At 53.0% G+C, this 19,154-nt stretch overlaps 1 protein-coding gene across 1 annotated transcript in view; it reads right to left on the reverse strand.

The window, feature by feature from the left end:
* The window catches only part of SH3PXD2A (SH3 and PX domains 2A), a 235,716-nt gene that overhangs the window by 23,227 nt on the left and 193,335 nt on the right, over positions 1 to 19,154 (reverse strand).

Consider the following 19,154-nt stretch of genomic DNA (forward strand, 5'->3'; position numbering starts at 1 on the left):
CGAGGTGCTCCTTGTTGGGAAGTGGAAGGGGCTGCCTGAGAGCTGCTCTGATCACGGAGAGGGACAGGGGAAAACCATGCCACCATTGCACAGGACATCGGCACCCAGAGCCACCTCCTAGGTCTTCCACAAGGTGTGACGGGCCTGGGATAGCACACAGCCTATGATCTAGTCTCGAATGTCCACTGCACCCCACCTTCTCCGGAGTTCCACAACGCTCTACCTGCTGCTCTGGAAAGACCATGACACCCGGTGACATCTGCACAGTACCATAATGACGGATGCATGTCATTACACGCTCATCTACATGGCACCAAGAGTGAACCCTACTGTCAACTATAGATCAGAGTGATTTGGATGTGTCCGTGCAGGTTCATCAGTAATGACAAGTATACACTCTGATGGGGGAGGCTGTGCATGTGTGAGGGAAGCATGTGGGAAACCTCTGTATCTTCAGTTCAATTTTGCTGTAGGTCTAAAACTGCTCTTAAAAAAATAAAAAATAAAAAAAAACACAACCAGTTGTAACAAACAGGAAAAAGCCTTGGATGAGGAATCTGGAATCTCAAGGCCCAGAGCTATTTGGCTCAAGGGCCTTCCTCAGTTGGGTCACTGTTGTCCCTCCGGAACCCAGGGTGGATGTGTTCCTCCCTCCTTCCCTCCCTCTCCCAGAGTGGGATGGCATGAGCCATCACACCCACAGCCACTTGCACATTCTGGGCCACTGAGCAGACTCCTTGGAGCAGCACTACCGTCCTCCCTGAAGCCCCGGCCACAATGGTGTGGCTGCTTACAAGGCTGTGGCCAATGGAGGCCCCAAGGAAACCAGAAGACATGATCATGCAGGGGTCTTTTCCCCTTCTCTCGGCTTCGGGGGGAGCACTCTCTGGATCCCCAGCAGTCTCGGCCAAGAAGCACCATCCCCAGGTGCTCTTCCACAGAGGCTGGCCGGAGGTCACGGAACAGGACTTCCCATCTCATAGGGATTTCCACCATGAAGATGGTTCTGCCTCCTTGACCACAGGAGTGGGCACACCTGGTCAATCATCTTTGGACTGATCTGTTATCCCCCCGGACACTGTAATGGTTCTGGGACTTTCTCAAGAACTGACAGGGGTACTTGGGCAATCTGAACACTAAGTACCACATAGACCAGGGATCACAGGGGTACGTGGGAAGAGGTGGCCTGAGGGTTAAATCACTAAATCAGCAGCAAAGTCTAGAGATGGAGAAAGTCAGACTTCATACCATTGGAGTTCTGGGTTCCAGGTATGCTAAAGCTAGGCCACCTGTTGGACTAATTACAGTGAGCCAGTGACTGTCTATGCTGTTTAACTGAGCTGGAGTGGGTTTCAGTCACTGAGTATCCTCACTAATCCCATACCTACCCAGAAACCACCAAAGTTCATGACTAAAGGTCCACCATCGTGAGTCAAGTCTGGAGTTGCAACTCAAGTCCACTGGCCACCTGCCACCACAGACCTCAGCAGGTGAGGACAGAGCCCTCCAAGCCACTCTGGGTAAGAAGTACCACCCCCAAATTTCCACGCACCAGGATAAACTCCAAGAGCCCCAAAGAACAGTCACCATACTTCTCAATTTGGAGTCACTTCTGGGAGGGTCTTGAAGGCTGAGGCTCTCACATGATCCCCAGGTCCAAGCCCCAATGCCAAAAACACACAGGTTTTGGCTCCCATACCTCAAGACCCTCATCAACCTGACCGCCCCCAAAGCCATGCCAAATCCCAGCAGACCAAGGAAGTACCCTGAAGGCTTGCCCTCAAAAGGGAGCTCTGCTTCCCAGGAAAGGGTTTCTCAGGATGGGCCTGGGATGGGACCAGGGATCTTACTGTCATTGGGAACACATGGGGATGTGTCCAGAGGAACAGTGGAGTTTGGAAGCATGTGTCTTGGTGAGGATTTGCTAAGACCCCTCCATGTCCAGCCCCTCCCAGCCTCTTCTTCTATACCAAGGTGTGCCACTGACAACTCCAGCCTCTGAAACAATCACTTCTGTCCCCACTGGGAGAATATTCCCTCTTTCCTTTGTGTGAGTCCATGCCTTCCTAGAAAAGCAGGCAAGTTGATGGTCTCCTGGATGGCCAGGGTCACTGTCTTTTAAGCCTTCTATGTCTGGAATTTGGGCTCAAAAGTCATCCTCAGGAGAGGCAAAGGAGGCAAGCCCCTCTGTGGATGCTGGGAGGGTTAGGGTTGGGGGAGATTTTCTCCATCAGTCTCATCCAAGCTTGTCTGTGTCATCATCTGGTGTAAAGTGAGTCCAGCAGCCTACAGATCTCTTGTTCTCTCCCTCTTCCCCTATGGCCATAGTGGAGACCAGCCCTTGAATGGGCCTTTCCCCTTGGATCTAGGGGCCTCATAATCCCAGGGCTCAGGTCCCTTTTTTGCTGGTGGTATTGTCTCCCCTACCCTTATTTCACCCTTTGGGAATCCTGTGTACATCCTGCTCTCTCCTTTTCCCCAGGAGCCAGGGTCCCTGCCAATTTCGCTGGGAACACTGGCCCGGGTTCCACTCCAGCCCAGAAATGTGCAGAGCTAGGCTGAGTGGCCCAGATTCTCATGTCCCTCCTGCCTCAGGCCCTGCAGAGAAGAGTTTGTCGCTGGCGTGGCTGTGGGCACCTCCACTGAGCAAAGGACAGGCTCAGACACTGCCCAGGTGGGCATGGATGCCCAGCTGAGCTCCACGCAGACCTCCCAGGAGCCCTGGCACACAGCTGGGTCTCTGGGGGAGGCTGCCTGGACCTGCGCCCACCCAGAGCTGCTGACAAGCCTCTCCTGAATGCCAGCACCTCAGACGTCAGTTGCTGTAACCGGGGCTCCCGACCAAAGTCCCTGCTGCTCTACCAAGGAGCAATTAGAGCCTGAACCCCTGGGGGTGGCCCGGCTTGCCAAGAGGGCTCAGTCATCAGCCGGCCCTGTGGGGCTCCCAGGCTCACCTCCAGTGCCCGGGGCATCCTCTTTTCTGCAGAGGCTGAGTGTGTGGGCTGCATGTGGGGGTAGGTGTGGACAAGGCTTTGTATTTTTCAGTGCATGGGAGGTGGGGTATGCTCATGTACACATCTATGTGGGTGCATGTGCGCACGGAACAAAGGTGTGTGTACATTTGTTACACGTGATGATGATTATGGTCAGGCCCTACCTTTACATACGTATTTAATCTTCAAGAATCTTGGGAAGTGTTAGTGTCATCATCATCCCCACTTTACAGATGAGGAAACTGAGGCAAACATAGATCACAATTAGACACAGAGCTGACCTCAAACCCAGGCTCCAGGAACCATATTCTTAACTACCACAGAAGTGGATAAAGGAATTTATCTGCTGTATGCACAAGGGGAGAGGTGACTCCTTGAGAATGTGTACCTGCAAATGCCACTACGTTACACATGTTCCTGTACATACGTATTGCTGAGTGTGTGCTCTGCATACGGACACTATGAGCAGAGGTGCAGGGCTGCGTGCACTTAAATGTCTATGTGTACCACTGAGGGTCCCCTGGAAGTAGAGGGTGATGATTAGGGATGATTAGGGTCAGAAAGACACAAATTCAGGTCCTGGTTTGCTACTTCCTAGCTGTGTGATCTTTGCCAAATTAGTAAACCTTTCTGAGCCTCAGTCTCCCCTTCCTGATAAGGGAGTAATTAATCGAGATTACCTCTGTAACTGAAGTGTTCTTGTTGAAGTGCATAAATGAGGTATATGTAGCTTAGCTTAAGGCCCAGCACAGAGAAGGAGGGTCAAAAACCTTGAGCTGTTATTGACCTGGTGGTGGTTGTTTGGCATTCCCCCCGGCTAACACAGTCACCACCCATGGGTGGCCAGGTGGTATCTTTGCCCGCAGAGTATATCAGGAGATCCTCAGTCCAGCTTGGTAAATGGACTTGGATGTGTACGGTTTTGTGTGTGTGTGTGTGTGTGTGTGTGTGTGTCTATGCAATCTGTGGAGTTTGGGGACTGCCTTCAGGGGTTCCAGGAGAAGGCAAGGAGCTATCTTTCCTTAGCTGATGCAATTTATGATAGCAAGCATGATGGGAAATGGGGTCAGAGGGGAGGCATCTCTGGGGAAAGTTCCCCTCCTTGCCCCACATGTATTGGGGCTATCTTCAGCCTGGCTCCTGTCCTTCAGCTCACACGGTCTCCCAGGACAGAGTCCTACAGCTTCCTCTCTGCTGTCCTAATGCCTCGGCAAGCCCTCCCCAACTGATCTCCAAACCCCAGTAGCATCCAGAGCATCGACCCCACAATTCACAGCTGCTGGTGCACTTGGGAGAATTAGTCTTGTTGAGACTGTAGGTACCATATTTAGCTGTTCTCTAGGGCAGAGCCGAAATTGCAGCAAGCAGCCAGGCAGATGGGGAAACTCAGGCAGAGAGCCTAAGTGCCAGAGCCCAAGATCTGAGTCTGAATCCCACCTTGGCCACTTCCGCGCTCTGTGACCTCAGGAAAGGGACTTAACCTGTAAAATCTGCCTTGCAGGCTAGCATGAGGATGTGTAAGATAAGGAGCAACAAATAGGCTCTGGCACAGTAGGTGCCCACTAAGCGGAAGCTACGAGCTTTACTGAGGGACTAAAGCCACAGGATGTGGGAGGTTAGGTGGCCAGCACTCACGGATGCCCAGGGACCAGTCTGAGACACCTCTACATTTTTCATGTCCCCAGGAAGATGGGTCCAACCTCCAAGGTGGCCTCTGTTAGCCTTCCTCTCAGCCTTAGTTCTCGGGAGAGAAAATGTAGTGAGGTTTTATTAAAGGACTTCTCACTGCACTGACCAAGTGGCCACAGCTGTGCTCAGACAGGGACGGCTGTCCCGACCGGCTGCCAGACCTGGCCTTTTCCTGAGAAGTCAGCCCTGTTTCTAGGCAGAAGGGGAGCAGTTTCTTATTTAGGAGGCGGGTGGGGAACAGAGAACTTGGAACAGGAAATGGTGGGGGAAAACCCGAGGGGCCTGGGCTGGCTGGGAGAGCGCTGAGCACACCCCTGCAGTGCAGCCCGGCAGGCACGCTCCAGCCCATCTTCCTACTCGACATGCCTTCAAGCTGAGATTGCCCCCTGGCAGGGGCAGGACGGCAGCCACCATGCCCACTGTTTGGAGTGGGAAGCCACAAACTGTTGCAGAGGGGCCCTGAGAAAGGAGCCCCCGCACACTGGACGTGCAGGAGAAACCTTCATTCTGGGGGCTCGGGGTGTGATCTTTGGAGCTAAGCCCCCCCATGGAGGAGATGTCTGGGAGCATCCCTAGGTGGCCAGTCCATCGAATGCTGCCTGAGCCTGGTTGCTCATTCTGTGAGGACATCTCCACAGCGCCAGAAGAATATAATTCGGCCAGGCTGACCAAAAGCCCTCTCCAGGAGGCAAAGGCCCAGAAAGAACAGCGATGTCACTTGTCACAGCAGCCAACCCTGCTTGTGGGCCTCACTAAGAACCCGCTTCACAATGGTCCAGGGGCTGAGTGGGGGCAACCTGGCTAGCACCTCCAGCTCAGGGCAGGAAGGGAGACCATCCATCCTAGGTGGGGAAGGGGCTCCCCAGCCCCAAGAGGGAAAAGCTCAAGCCCAGAAGTCAGACCCTCCCTCTTTTCAGGCCAAGTGTAATCTTTGGCTGTTGAGCCAGTTTCAAAGCCCTCTAAAAGGCACTCTAACTGGGGCTTGGCAATGCTGGCATTGGGGGGAAGGATGGAAAGGGTAGAGAGGAAACAGAGACACAGAGTGAAGGAGACAGAGTGGGGGACAGACAGAAGGTGGGGATGGGGCCTTAGCGTCTCCAGGAGGGGGCTGAGCCTGGCCAAAGGCAGCAGGAAGTGACGGGCACTCCCAGGCCACTGCTGTCCCCGGGGTGACCAGGCCACAATGGCCTCCTTAATGAGAGAGGATAATGAGCTCATTAGGGCCAGAGGAGGCCAGCTGCACACAATTAGGATGTTAATAAAAAGTCTTCTGAGGTCACAGCTCAGCCTAGGACAAAACAGCTGGTGGGGGTGGGGGAGGAGGACCCTGCTCCTTCCTCTCCCTCTGAAGTCCCCCCCACTCCGTTCTTCAAGGTATAGTCTTCCATGAGGCCTTCCCTGACTCGCCCCACCCTCATGACCCTGCCCATCCCAGGATTCTGCACACGGACACTTCTTAGTCCCTCTTCCAAGACCTCGGTTTGGATCCTGGCTTCACCATATCCTTGCTGGTGACCTGGAACAGGTTGCTGGGCTCCGTAGAGCCTCATCATACCAGGATAATATGATCTGCCTATAGGGCTGCCTGACATCACGGACATACGGTGTCCTCCATAACCAAATGCCTTCTGAGCACCTGATATGTGCGGGGCATTCCAGGCATGGGGACGCTATAGAGGACACAGTCAGGCTTCAGCCTCTCTTCCCCACCTCCCCCTGCACTGCACACAAGATGGGCTCAAGTACAGCCCTGGTGCTGTAGGAGGGGCCGGGCTCCCACTCAGCAGTCCTGGGCAGTACCCAGGGGGTAACAGGCAGGAAGAGATTCAGAGTTTGGAGTCTGGGAGAGCCGAGCAGCCTTTAGGTTACTTCCAGGGCTTGCCTTTTTCTTCCCCTCTCATCCAGGTCCTTCGCGGGGTCTGAGACCAGTTAAGGCAGAGCTGAGCACCTGTGGAGTGCTAATGTACGCCTAGACCTAAGTGAAGGGTGTGGGTGTCGAGACAGAGAAGCACGGGGGATGGAGCTAGGAATAGCAGAGGCACAGTCCCAGGCCTCAGACACCTGCCTCAGACTCTGGACCCTTTGTCCAGGCATTTCTGCATTCTTCCCTTGCAGTGGTTTGGAGAAGGGTAGGGGGTGAGGATCTGTGAGCCCTGAAGGGGGCGGGGGGCTGCTGAGAAGGGGAAGGGGGCTGAAGGGAGCCTGGCCAGGCACTGGTGACCACGCTGCCCACCTGGCTGCACCACACCTGGCATAGGGCTGGGCCCTAAGGGACTGCTTCTGCCCTGGATCCCTTTCCCGTGACCTTGGGGCAGATGTGAGGTTTCTACCTGAGAGGGACCAGAGACACTGGAAAGGCTGGCTGCCCCTAATTATGCTGTGCCTTTAAGAACAACGAAAGGAGGCCCACCCTCAGCCAGGCCTCCCCTGGTCAGAAGGCTCTGTCACTGAGGCCTCTTGCCAAGACACACTCCAGCTCACAGCATGCGGCCTCCTCCGTCCAAAGCAAACAGGAGCAGGCAAGGGCTCCCCCAGTCTTTCCCAGTGCACCCCCTGCCTTCCTGCCCGACCCATTCTTCTTATTCCACCTCTGGCACCTATCCCTGCTCTGTTGTCCATGGCCTCACCTTCCCCCAGATGGGGCTTTCAGGCCACCAGGGCCCCAGAACCTTCCCTGGGCGCCTGAGGCCTGGATTCCAGGACCATTAGCACAGGCTGCTACGTCAGTTTGGAAGGCTCCGTGGAGTCCACAGCAAGAAGACAGCGAGAACCGGGCGCTGCCGCCCCTCCCCCAGCCCGGTTCCAGCCTGCTCACCTCACTGGATGGGCCCAGGAGGCTGAGGCACCCAGGAGAAACCCTGACCACTGAACATTCGCTGGCACAGAGGGGGCACATGATAAAAATGACAGACGAGAATCACAGTTTTCAGCAAGGGCTCTAGAGCCAGGTTACCTGGGTTTCAATCCCAGCTCTGCTACTAACCAGCTGTTCGGATTTGGGCAATTGCCTCAATTTCCTCATCTGTAAAATGGACCTAAGTACTACCTAAGGTAGTACTTCTATCTCCCCGTGTTATAGGGAGTAGAGGAGTTAACCTACAAGAAGTGTTCAGGATAGTGCCTGGTTCCTAGCAAGGCTTACCAAAGAGCTATTGTTAAAGCTGAAGTATAAGACACAGGGATTTTTAAGGAAGGAACCACGACCTCAGTGCCCCTCAATAGCTAGTGCTAGGGGTGCGCAGGGAGGCAGGTGGGTCTCCGGGGTCTGGAGTCTCAGGGAGAGAGTCTCGTGATGTCACTGTCACTTGGCCCTGACCTCGGCAGTTTTTTTTTTTTTTTTTTTTAGTTTGTTTATGAATGTATGTATGTATTTATTTAGAGAAATTGTGCACGTGCACAAGAGCAGGGGAGGGGCAGAGAGAGTAGGAGGGAGAGAATCCCAAGCAGGCTCCAGGCTGTCAGCACAGAACCTGACACCGGGCTTGATCTCACAACTGTGAGATCATGTCAGCAGGTCTCTATTGAAAGCTGAATCTGGTTCCGTGCCTGGCATGAGTGTGGGTTGGGCGGGGGGGAGCAGGGTGAAGGAGAGAATACAAGATGGCACAAGGCCCTTCCAGGAACAGCGGAGCAGGGTGACCCAGACAGCCCTGTGGTTGCTACAATGTTTGGTGAAGGAACCACAAACATCAGAGATGAAACTGAGTAGCCAGGGAAGAAGCGAATCTTGGATCGAATCTGGAGGGGCGGGGGAGGGAAGACAACAAACTGGTTGGGGGAACAGGACACAGTGATGGGAGTACTTGTGGCCCAAGCCAGTAATGCACGTGATGCTTCAGATGGGAGCCTTGCCAGGTGAACTTGAGAGGGGTACTCCCCTTCAACATCACAGGCGAGGTGTGGGCTTCTAAGAGTCACACCAGGAAGGTTAAAGCCTCACAAGGGAATGCCTGAGATAATGCAAAGGATAAGGGGCATTCCCCCGATGCTCCAGGAAGAGCAAAAGAGGTAAGTGGAGAGAGACTGAGAGGGTGCGGTACCGGGAGGCCAACACAAGTCGGGTGGGAGGGTCTGCTGGACTCCTGTCCCCTGCTCAGCATTTTCTTAGGAAGGGCGCCCACCCTGAAAAGTGTTCACCGAGAGGGTGGTGGGCAAATGGACCCAGGTGGGGACAGGGGTAGAGCATTGAGAGGCTGCCCGCCACAAGCTCTCATTACCTGGCGGTGGGAAAAGGTCGGGAGAGCACTTGACACAGAGTCTGCCGGGCCCCCATCCGTAGTCCTGGAAGACGCAGGAAGACAGGCCGACCTGGGAGCAAGGCCAGAGGACACAGCACGGGCAGAAGTGCCAACTTCCAAGGAAGAGAGTGAATTCCAGAGTAAATGGGCAACCTCAAGGCGGGTCCTGATTGGACTCCTCGAGGAGAGCCTGCAAGGAGGTTCCGAGCATTCCCAAGGCAGCGCGGAGAAGACACAACAGGAAGGAAAGGGGCCAGACCACACTGGATTCTGATAACGAGTGAACCACTGGCCCGGCGGGTCTGGGATGTGTCATAGCTGAGCCATCCAGGCCTTGGGGCTCTCACGACCCCCCTGGGGGCTGCGTTTCTGCCCTGAGTGATTTGAAGCCGAGAGCTGACCACTTTCAAAGAGAGTGTGATGATTTGCTGGATACAACCCAGAGGTGTTTCTGCCGGGGGCCCATCCCACCGAATGTTTTAATCAGTCCTGAGACGAAGACAGAGGGGCTGAGCAGGTGGCACCATTTCATTTACTGAAAGCTGTGCCAGGATCAGGAGCTATCCCCTTCACCCCTCCCACCCACACACAAAGGTCTGAACAGATGGTAATGACAGGTCCACTGTGACAAGAAGAAAAGGGATGAAAATATGAAATAAGAAAAAATATGAAAATGTGAAAATAGACCAGAGGACACAGCTTACTACAGTGATCTTATAATGTACTGTGCACACTTTCTGGAGTAAGTGTAGGGTGCTATTCATAACTATACTAAAATATTAGGTGCCAACTGGGAGTGTTCTGGGCAACTGGGCTGGGCGGGATATCCCTACTTGACAGCGAGGATGAGAAACGTCCTGGAGTCTGGGGGCTGTACGTTCAGAAGTCATTTGCCTCCAGGTCTGTGAAATCTTAGGCTGCATTAGGAAACCCCTGCGCTGGGTGACTTACCCAAGGTGCCAGGCTTAGCACCCAGGTCTGACAGCAACCAAACAGCTCCCTTTAAAAATGACTCCAGCTGTCCGCTCCTTTGCAGAAGAAGACCAACACCCCCTGCTGTATTAGTTCCCCAAATTTCCATGTGACAGATGAGCCAGGGAAACCGGTCCCCTTTATCTACTTCATTCCATCAGTGTCTACAAATCAGACTCCATTCTTAGGAGTCACAGGCGTGGCTCACTCTCCCTGCTTCTTGCCTTGCGCGCTCCACTCCCACCCCAGAAGCGGGCTACAGGTGGTTTCAGGCCCCATCTCCGGGTTGCCCCTCTCTCACCCTCTCTCTGGGCTCACATGGCAGGGCGAGGCAGGACACTCAGGCTGATAGAGTTTTCTGGCGCAAGATCTTACCCAAGGGCTTTGCCAGGAGAGAGTGACTTTGGATCAGCATTTCTCAACCTCAGATGTTTCCACACTAGGCAGGGCTTTTGCCATATCCTTGTACTTATGTATGCTGTGGTTCACTGAGTAAATACGCATTTAAAGCAACTGTCTTTTGACTTCGAGAAAATAATTTGTTTAGGAAACTTCAGATCGCCACCATGAACAAAGAGGACCACCAGCCCCAACCATAAAATTACAGAGAACAAAGCAACATAGTAAATTTGAGCTGTGCTGGGTCTGCAGAGGCTGTGCCTACGCCTGTTCCCTCCCTCTTTGTTACAAAAAGAGATTTACTGGAGAGGAGTCAAAGACAGTGGACCATCAAGCTGAGGCAAATCAGAAGGCTTGGAAGAGGATGGGAACAGGACAAACACTGTTCACCGCGCGTTGCCGCAGTATTTAACACTGCCTCTCTGTACCGCCTGAAGTCAGGCCGTGCACCACGCAGTGGCATGGACACTCATCAACTTAGGGCTACGTTGATATTTGACCATTCAAAGTGGCTGAAGGAGGAGGCCGAAGTGTCCTTGTTAGTGAGAAGAGAATATTAAACAGCAATCTACTAACCAGGGTTCTAGTGAGAAGGCAAAGAGAAAAGAATGGAAAGCAGCCTAAGCAATGTGTCTGTGCCTTATACGTGTGTTTCCAGCCTGGAGAAAAGGGCAGAGGGGATCCTCTGTAACTGCTACCAGTCCCTTGAAACATAAGGAGTTATCTGTGTTTTTTGAACTAGCTTACTTCAGTGCCTCAGAAGTATACATGCAGGAGTTTGTATATTTTTCCCCCTTTTCTCTCTTTGCCAAAAAAGGAGGCTTCTTGGCCCCAGAGCGGAGTTGCTTTTCGCTAAAAGCCTTAGGCTGACAACCATCCCCTCCCTTCCAGCTGAGTTCAGCCCCTCGTCAATTGGGGCAAAAATAAAACGGGGGCAATTTCAACTTTAAAGACCATCTCCATAAACAAAACAAACCCACTCCACAATTTGTCTAGGGCATTCCTCCCTCCAAACCCTCCTTATTTAATTTTTGGGGAATTTTAAATAGAGGCCTTGCAAAATTCTGTACCGCCTGACGTCAACAGCTCTCTGACAACGTGGATTCTTCTACGCTGTGTGGGGAGCAGACACCACCGATACTGATGCTTTTCCAGGCTCCTTTCCCGGCGGGAATTTGGGAGCCTCTGGTGTCACTCTAGGAGACCGTGGGGAAGGAAAGTACCCAGGAGTGTCCCACTGGGGTCCTGTAACTGCATTTCCCAAACCTCAGTCATTAAGACAGCACCAGACATCCAGTGAAGCACTCTAGGTGGTACCTCTACTAGTGTTTGCTTTACAAGAAGCACGGAAATACTTTTGTATTTTAAAAAGACATTTTCCTATGCTATACTAAATGGAAAGCCAATACTCCTTGGTGCAAACAGAAGATAACTGGAGAAACCTATACACTGAAACAACAATGCTATAGACTGCTAGTCAGATATTAAGGCAAGCTCTACCGAGACACTAAGGCTGGGGCCAGATTTTTCTAACAAACAAACAGGCCAGCAACATCAGCACATGCTAACACCGAAGCGCCAAACAGACACTGTGCCCTTGACCCAGCGTGCGGTGGAAGAGAAGTCAAATAACTGTCTCGTGACAGGATTCCATGCCACTTAATCCTGTGTCCACCACACATTTTTACAACCCACTCCTTGGGAAACACTGATGTTGCAAAAGGAGCGTTGGGTTAAGAATATGCACCCACTTGATTCAAATCCAAGTTTGGCCATTAGTAGGCTTTGAGGTCTTGCGCAAACCATTTACCCTTCTGAAACTCAGTTTCTTCTTTTGAAAAAATGGAAACAAAGCCACCTGGCCTACTTAGCCCTAGAGAGCTACTCTGAAGTAACAGATGGGAAAATGCTTTGAAAAGTCTGTGGGCTGTAGGTAGATGGGGGCGGATGGGTTATTCTTCCAAGCAATTTCAGGAGCCTGATGGACTCCCACCCCTGCTCCCCCAGTACAACTCACTGCCCAGACTGGACGGCGGCCCGCCCATGTCTATCGGGGAAGAGAAGAGAAAACGAATACAGCACTCCACAACTTTTTCAGTCAACCTTCTCAATGGCCACATGGATTTCAAAATATTACCCCCATTTTATAGATACGGAAACTGAGGATCAAAATGGCCCCAGACTGGCTACCCAGTGGCAGAGTGGGATCTGAACACAAGCCTTCCATGCAGCCTGGCAGGAAGTGCCCTCTATGTTGTTTTCGTGCACACCCAGCAGACCCCAAAATTGCTCTCCCAGATCCATCAGTCGCTAAGCCCAGGCCTCATCTTTCAAAGCCACCACTTTTGCCATGTTCCTACAAATCCCTGCCAGTTGTGATTCTGCTCTTCTGCCCCTGTGCTCCCCCGGCACCCCCGACCTCAGGTTTGGGTTGGCCATCTCCCCCAGCGAGACCAAGAGCTCTCTACGGACAAAGGCCAAGGCTTGCTCATCCTGGCATCCTCTCAAGCCCCTGTCTAGCTCAGTGTTTCAGACAAAGAAGGGACTCAGTAAATAGTTGTTGAAAGTGAAATGCCATGACAAATGAGCTCAAGACTTCCTCCTCTTTCCCTGGCTTCCCCACCCACACACCGAAGTCTCTCCTGCTTCCTTATCCTCAAGTATCTCTCAAAGTCTAGCTCCTGGGGTCAGTGTAGGGTCAGCTGTGGGCTTCTTTCTAGCGCTCATCCCTCTGGCCCGGGGCCTTCTGCCCTGCTGGAGCCCAGGACAGTTACACAGCCCCTAGGTGGCATCCCTCTTCCAGTCCCCCCAAATTCACGAGGTGCTTCTGACTCATGGCTCACCTAGGAGGATTTGCCCACAGGGACCTGAGACCAGGAGATTTTGGTTGCTTGTTGCATATCTTGCCCAAGATCACCCAGTAAGCTGACCCTCCCACTGGAAGGGCTCCCGTGTAATCAGCGTGTACACCTGAATGGGCCATTTTCCTTTGGTCCTCTCCCTTCTCTGGAATGGAAAGGCAAAGCCCAGGGAGGTCCTACAGGACTGGCACCAGGGACAAGCCGACGGCCTGGGTGAGGCTCCAGGAGGAATGCAGAGGCCTTGAGCGGCCCCTCCTCAAACCCATTCAAAGCAGCCCCACTGGCTGGTGCAGGACTCCACTGGGACTCTTGGAGTCATGGCTTCTCATACAGGAAACACAAACAAAGCCCTCCTCCTTGGTGGGCACAATTTAGAGCTTGGGAATGGGCAGCCCCAGAGACCTGCTGTCCCCAACACCCAGAGGGTGAGTGGGGAGAAGGCTATACCAAAAATAGCTTCTCCCCACCATGGTGCCCTACTCAGGGCCCAAAGAACCACAGAGAATTAACCAGAATTCAGCAGAGTGTGCCGGGAAGAAGCTGGCAAATCACCTGAGCTCCCAGGGCCTCAGCCTTCTCATAAATGAAAGTCATGATACCTGTGCTTTATAGGGCAGTGGCGGGAATTACAAGAAGAAAGGTGTTTGGCTCGCTGTCTGATATACAGGAGGTGCTTCGGTGATCCTTTTCTCACCCTTCTTATAGCTTCTGATATTAATAGTCTCTAGAAAGCAGCAAATAGGTTAACTTGAGTCCCAAACACTCTGATCCTGGGATAACCATCCCGAAGGCCCAACCAGGTTTATGGTGATTTAGGAACAGGCTCCTTCTTTCCCTGAACTTTTCTCGCCCCATTTCCCTTTCTGTCTCTCCTGTCCCTGGGTACCCTCTTGTCTTGCTAGTTCCTAAGAGCTGGTCTGGTAGAGACCCTATTCAAATCCAAGGAGAAGAGGCTACACTCCAAACTGATATACCATTAGTCTGGATGCCCCAGAGACTACCCAGGTCCAAGTGTCTCATTGTAGACTCACCACGGTTAGTGATCGATCAGATGGTGTGACTGACACTCTGGTCACCAACCAGTGATGGGCCCCTTCCTACCTTTACCCTGTCAATCTCTGGTGCCTCCTGCTCCAACACCCAAAGACAGTCACCACTATGCCTCATGACACGCCAACGACCACGGTCCCCTCAGCTGTGTCAGAAGCAGGAACTGTCTGCTTCCTCCATTAGACCATCAGCTCCAGGACATGGGGATCAAGTCTTCCTTGTTCAGCTCTGTTGGTTTGCTTGGTTTGATTTTTCCAATCTGCATGAGGGTCAGTCTTTGATCAATATGCCACCATGGTCAGCAGGAATATCCTGGCACCTTGATGGCAGAGAGGGTCGGAAGCTGGGAAGTCACTGACCTAGCTTGCCCTCCATACCACCTTCTCCCAGTCTCCATGGGGTCACCCGACCAACTTTAGGGTGTCTGGATGGTCCTAAGGTGGGGAGGCCTACTCCAAGTTTAAGTTTGGGGGTTCAGGTGGACTATGAAGATTTCCTTCCTTTAAATAGGTGTTGGCAGTGACAGGCCCAAGACACCTCAGCTGAGTCTCAACCCTCAGCCATGACAGGCTATAACTTCACTCCCCAGTAAGTGAGCAATATTGTCACCGGGTCCAGCTCCCCAGCTCTGACCTGGCCCTTAGACTAGAATGTGAGTGTCCCACCAAACTGGGCTGTGACTCCATTCAGGCTCCCCAACCCCGAATCCACTTCTAGAATGAAGTTTCCCATCCAAGGGCCCTGAGATGGTGGGACGGCCCCAAGGAGACTGAGAGACGGGGGTACGGAAGGCAGGCTAGGCCCCTGGGGTACAGAATCCTCCTGTCCGCTGCCACAACAGCGCTGACAAGATGTTCTGGCCTCACCCAAAGTGGGGGCCCTTGAAGTCCAAGGAGGTGAGTTTGTGTCTGGCTGTGCGGTGAGGCAAAAGAGTGGGGTTACACACTCATAAGGCAGGTACTGAGGCAGGAGGCCTGGATGCTCACTCTCTCTGTGCAAAGCCTGAGGATGAGGTCAACTTCCTTCCTCTCCTCTAAGGAGCAGTCAGTTAAAATCCTGCTCTGCTGGCAAGGAGGTCTACATGTTGGCCAACCCTGGTTCTGCTCCAGGAACCAGTGACGGGGGAAGCACGCCCCTGACGGTGCCAACACTCCAGGGGGCAGTATTATTTATCCCCAAGTGTGAAGGAGTAGATAGGAGGTGCTGGCCGAGGCAGGAGAGGGGGTTGAGAAGCAGATCCCCCCAGGGCCGGGTCATGGCTACAAGGGGTGAGGGCCTCATTAGTTTGTTGTCTGCACAGGCTGATCAGGGAAGAAGCTGGCGAATCACCTGCTCCAGTGTGCTAAGCTATTTTCATTACATTCCCACCTGCCCCCTCCTCCTCGCCATGGTGCTCAGGTACATTGCAAACACGAAGAAAATGCCAGCTTGCATATGCAGAAGAGCCAAGTGGGCAAGATAGAGGTGAGGATGCCCTAGGTAGACAAGAAAGACTCTGGGAAAACGTGCTTCTCCGGTTCACCCAAGAAGGGATGGGGGGGGCAGTGAACAGGCCAGGCAAACCCCTGTTCCAGTATCGGCAGGGGCTGGGGGAACCCTCCCATGCTGGGCTTTTGAGACCCCTTGCTGCTTTGGATTTTGGCCTCTCTTTATATCCCAGAGCTATTGCTTTCACAGATCTTGTTTAACTTGAGAAGGACGGGGGAGGAGGGGTGAGGAAAACTGCATTCTTCCCCATCAAAGCCAAGAGTCTAAAGTAATACTTCTGGTTGTAACTGATCCCAGCCTGTTTGTGATTACGGCCCCTTGCTCGCTTTCTGGCAGGACGGCCCTGGAACCCTGCAGCCCCGCTGAAGGGGAGAGACACCCCTGCTCACTTGGATAATCCTGTCCTCGTCTGACATGACCAAAAATGTCCGTCAGCCTCTGCTTTCAGCAGCTCTCCAGGGCAACTCTTCAAAACATTTATTTTAAAAAGGGGGGAAAAGCCACCCCCAACCCCAACCATGAAATTCCATAACACTAATCATATTCCTTCTGTTACCAGCACCATCCTGGAAAACACAGCAGCACCAGCGGTACCCATTGGCTGATGCAAATTGAAGAAGAGAGGGAGGCTCGGGATTGGACCTTCTTCCTCTCTTGCCTACGCCTCTCCCTTTTATTAGGGAACAGAACGAACAAACGAACACACACACACACACACACACACACACACACGCCCCTTTTGCTGCCATAGCATAGAAATGGCTTAGCAAAGCTCAGGACTATTTCTCAGCTGTTCTTTGTCCAGAAATTTAATCTGCAAAGCATTTGGCCTCACAAAGCCCATTCCAAAGGTGTCCAGGAGCCCACGAGCCCTGTGATCATCATTACAAACCCAGGGATGTTTGCAGCCAGTGACCCATTTGGCTGCTTAGGGAGCTGGCTGAAGGCTTACCAACATGGTCAAATTCCCCTCACCTGCTCCCTCTAAGCTGAAACCGGTTTTCTCTTGGAGCCCCAGGGGTTAGAAGGGACCTTAGGAACTCTGGAAGTACAGAGATGAAAGGCCTGCTTCTTGCCCAGTTTTGGTAAAAACAGGATGGTCACGGGAGTGGGGTGCTTGGTATCTGGAACAGAACCGTGGCCACTGTCTTCACTCCCGATCACATTTCCATTCTATGAGGGAAGGTGATGCTCAGAGAGGCCACCTGGTTAGTGGGTAACTGAGCTCGGAACCTAGATTGACCTGAGATCCTTTTATATAAGGCCTGGCATTCCTTCCAGGAGGGCATAGCACCGCCCTGCCCGTTGAGATGACACCCTAAGCACTGTGCCAAGTGGCAATCCCTTGAGCCAGTGGCTCGAGTGGGTGGCTGGAACTGGCAGAAAGTCCCCCAGGGCACAGGGAGGTCACATGGCCAGGCCAGGACTGGGAGAAGCCTGTAGGACCCGAGACCCAGGCCTTGCTGCGCGTGCATCCCGACCACAGCAGCTCAAACTCCTGTGGTAATCAAAAGACGGTGAGCACGCTGAGCAGAGAGAAGGCTGGGGCCTTGCAAAGGCGCCAGTTAGAAGTACAGAAAACAAACAAAAGAAGACAGAGTGTCCAGAAACACGGGACTGGATGCCTGGCCAACCTCAACAGCGACCTCAACACCTTCCTAGGGAGGTACAAGAGGGGCCGAGGAGGCACAGCCTCTGGTCTGGGGGGAGACCACAGCCAGCCAGTGGAACTGCCCAGAGAAGTGGGGTCGCTAAACGGCGGGGAGTCCATATTTTCAAGGTGAGGCATCTGAAGATGATCTTGCAGGAAGGAAGTCACCATGTTTGAAAAATCAGTCTGTTTGAACATACAGTGTTAAGAGCATGTAGGAAGCACCTCTGAGTCTGGGGCCTGCCTCTAGGCTCCAGCTTTAGCACCAGGCTGAGGGCCCAGGGTCAGGGAGCCTCAGTCAGTCAGCCAGGGGCAAGATGGGGTGTGGCCAGCCTAGAGAGGGTGGCAAGACCTCAGTGATGCTGGGAGATGCCAGCGGGCCTCAGAGACAGCCACCTCTACACCAGTGGTCCACAGCTGTGCCACAGCACAGCCATGAACTCGCCACATGACACTGGCGAGGAGCTTCACTTTTCCAGGCTCTGTTCTTCCTCTGACAAAGGAGAGGTTTGGGCAGATCGTCAGAAAGGTCTCCCTCAGCTTGGTGGGAAAGAAAGGGGGAAATCTCTCCTTCACCTGACATTTGGGGCCCTTTGAGGCCCCTGACACACACCCCCAGCCTGTTCCCTGCTGGGTGAAAACTTTCCCATAGGCAGCCTCAGACACGGCGGCCAGATTATGCTTGTTTGTGTCCACCCTCTGCGCCCTGGAAGGTGTCATTCTGACTCAACTCGGCTTGGAGCCCCCTCCTCCTTCAGCAACTTGCTCAAGGCCCATCTTCTCCAGAAGACTGCCCTGACCAGGCACTGTCCCATCTCTGAACCCAACAGTGTTCATGAAGACCCATAGCCTTCTGGTCCTGCCCTCCCTGTCCTCTCCATGACACCACAGAACCCCAGCTACACTGTGCTTTCTGCCTCGCATTTAGCAGGTACACTGTGAAAATGATTGACTCACTGCATCTGGGCCTTTATCTTGCAGGCAAGAGGGATCCCTAGAACGCTATCCCCTCAGTGACAGGAAGATAGGGACAGCTGCTTCTTGTCAAATGCTACACCCCAGTGCTGGGCACATAGTAGGTACGTTATTTGGCGACTGAATAAGCAAACCACAGCGTATGGAAGCATTTCCTGCATGTAGGATGTCACTCAAATAGGGCTGAGATTAAAGATGTCGTGGGAGGGGGAGAAGGAGGCAGAGGCAGCTCTTCTTTGGGTCTGGTGAGGTTAAGGGGAGGGGGCAGGACATTATTTGGACAAAGAAGAACGCAGAGAGGGCTGGGGTCCTGCCCAGCACTGCCTGCACACCCTCAGCCCCGCCCACCATGGCCCTGGTGAGCAGATCTCTGGGGAAATCACAAATGCCCCTAACTCATCTACCCATCCAGTTCAGCCCTGGCCCATGGACCTGGCTGAGCCAAACACTGGAGCATGCACATGACTCTTCTGCAAGAAACTTCCCTTTGGACTACTTTTCTCTTATCCCAGACAGGGCTTCAGCAGGACTGATTTCTGTTCCCCTGCTCTCTGTGGCCTGGGGAACTCACACAGCAGAGCACTCAGGGGCATGGCTCTCTAAAGAAGTAAAATCTACAAGGAAGAGAAATGCAAACATCCAGACTTCCAAACAGTGGATAAATGGCATGTGTTGGAAGTCCACACCCCCCACCTTCCAGCTGTGCAACCTTGGGGCGAGTCACTTAACCTCTCTGGGCTTCAATTTCCACCTCTGAGAAGCACAATGCCAGCATTTGCCCTTTGTCTTACTAATATGTTTTATAAACTGCATGGTTTATGGGGCACCTGGGTGGTTC

The sequence above is a fragment of the Panthera tigris genome, chromosome D2 (assembly GCF_018350195.1).
Source record: "Panthera tigris isolate Pti1 chromosome D2, P.tigris_Pti1_mat1.1, whole genome shotgun sequence".
Classification (NCBI taxonomy): Eukaryota; Metazoa; Chordata; class Mammalia; order Carnivora; family Felidae; genus Panthera; species Panthera tigris.